The sequence below is a fragment of the Myotis davidii genome, unplaced genomic scaffold (genome assembly GCF_000327345.1).
Source record: "Myotis davidii unplaced genomic scaffold, ASM32734v1 scaffold94, whole genome shotgun sequence".
Classification (NCBI taxonomy): Eukaryota; Metazoa; Chordata; class Mammalia; order Chiroptera; family Vespertilionidae; genus Myotis; species Myotis davidii.
The window spans coordinates 430,157-432,581 of NW_006285313.1; the positions used below are offsets into that span (position 1 = coordinate 430,157).

The 2,425-nt window shown below is 51.0% G+C and overlaps 1 protein-coding gene across 1 annotated transcript in view; it reads right to left on the minus strand.

The window, feature by feature from the left end:
* PRR5L (proline rich 5 like) overlaps positions 1 to 2,425 on the minus strand; it is a 74,753-nt gene that overhangs the window by 8,704 nt on the left and 63,624 nt on the right. The window lies entirely within an intron of this gene.

Genomic DNA, 2,425 nt, shown 5'->3' on the forward strand with positions numbered 1-2,425 from the left:
CAGCTCCTGGCCCTGGGGGAGGGAAGAGGCGGTGTCGGGAGGAGAGAGCTCCCTGGACCTGCCACCAGCCACATGGGTGTTGTCGGAGAGGCGGGATGTGGCCTCCATCCTTCAGAACGGAAGCTTTGCTTAACATAAGGTGCGGCTGGACCCGCCTAAATAACCCACAGGTGATACAGACGCTTGTCCTGGGGGCCATGCTGTCCCGATGCCCCTTGAGGGTCAGAAAGAAAGGAGAGAGAGGCAGATGGGAGAAACAAGAGCAAAGATCACCACCTCCTCCCCACATTCAAGGCTGCTTCCTCAACTTCATCCGTTAACTATTTGAGCACCAGTCGCCTGCCAGGCGAAGGAGGAAAGCATGGGATCTGTTAGATTCATATAAATGCAAGTAACTCAGGAAGAAAAAGAACTGGGGGAGTAGAAGGAAGGGACTTGTTCAGCCACATGGGGTGGGGACAGAGAAAGAAAATAACAGCTAACAATACTAAGAACTGACACTAAGCTCTGACCATGGATAGGCATGATTCTAGATATTCTTGATGTAGACTGAATGCCCATGACCACCCTTTGAGAGAGGTGCTATTATAAAACCCACTTCAAGGTGAAAAATCCTAAAGCAAACTTAAACTTCTTTAAAAATATATTTTTATTGATTTCAGAGAGGAAGGGAGAGGGAGAGAGAGATAGAAACATCAATGATTAGAGAGAATCATCGATTGGCTGCCTCCTGCACGCCCCCGCCCCCTGCCCCCAGTGGAGATGGAGCCTGCAACCTGGGCATGTGCCCTGATCGGGAATCAAACTCTGACCTCCTGATTCATAAGTTGATGCTCAACCACTGAGCCACACCAGCCGGGCTAAACCTAAACTATTTGATTTTGGAGTTCCCGAAGTTTGCCAAAACAGAAAGGGAAAGAAGGGCCCATTTCCCAGGCTCTCCTTTGCACATATATACACAGAACACTCCAAAATTCAATTGCTCTCAGTTGAGACAAAGGTATCATTCGAGTATACCCTGCCAATAGCACATGGGTTCCCACCCTTCAAGATTACCAAAGGCTTGAGAAAGTTTAGCATTTCTTGTAAGTCCTTAGGAAGGTTTTACAGAAACATGGGCAAGAGTGGTGTGGCCAACCCTGCATCCCTCTACCTTCCAGTCCCAAGACACACACACATAATGCCGCCCACGCTTTCCGGGCCCAGTTCCACCACCCCCCTGGACTGCCTTCCCCGACCGCCTCACTGGCAGTGGTCCACCCCCTCCCCAATCTTTTCCAAGGTCCTGTAGCTTCTATGTTTTGCATCATGCCCCAGCACTTGGCACTGACCACTTATCTGGTAGGTATCTGCCCTCACTTCATCTCCTACAGCCTTTCAGTTTACAAGAGGGAAAACCAAAGGCAAAGTCCCACCCCCTTAAACACAGCAGGCGCTCAGAAACACAGCTGTCCAATGAGGAGTAGGTCTGGCAGACACCTCAACCCACAGGGAGTTGTGAGAAGGATCCGACTGGACTCACAGACACCTCAGAGGGTGTTACTACCAATAATGAGCACCCCTAAGTCAGGGGTTCTCAAAGTGGGGTGTTGGGACCAGCAGCAGCAGCAGCACTTGGAAATTAGGGGGAAGTGGACAGAGCAAAACCAATTGTTGCTACATCTTACAATCTTTCAAGAGAAGCGGGGCGGTACCAGCCTCAGACCTGCACAGCTGGGCTCCTCTAGGCCCTCTGGCGACTGTGTCAGGACAACGCCCACCCAGATCCCACACGCCCCATCCTAAACCCATCTGGGCACCCTCAACTGGGATTTTCATGCCCAGATGGTCCTAAGAGACACCCAGGATGGCAAACCCCTGCAGTGGGGTGGTCAAGTAAAACACAAGGTGTCCTGCCGAAACCAGTTTGGCTCAGTGGATAGAGCGTCGGCCTGCGGACTGAAAGGTCCCAGGTTTGATTCCGGTCAAGGGCATGTACCTGGGTTGCGGGCATATCCCCAGTAGGAGATGTGCAGGAGGCAGCTGATCGATGTTTCTCTGTCATCGATGTTTCTAACTCTCTATCTCTCTCCCTTCCTCTCTGTAAAGAAAAAAATCAATAAAAAATATTTAAAAAAAACACAAGGTGTCCAGTTATATGTGAATGATTCTCTAGTCTATGTCTCAGACCTTGCGTTGTTTATGTTGATCTGAAATCCAGATTTAACTCAGCATCCTGTATCTTCATTGGCTAGATCTGCCCACCCTACCTCCCAGGACTGCCTTCTTAAGACCCACTGCTGGCCGAGGAGTGACCACAGCAGGGAAGGGAGACGCTTCTGAACAAGGGGTATGGGGGAAGGGGACTGAGCTGTCCACATCAATGCTCTCAGTCCTTTCTCAGGGGAGCAGGACGAGCTGGGAATGGGGGGGGGGGGGGGGGGGG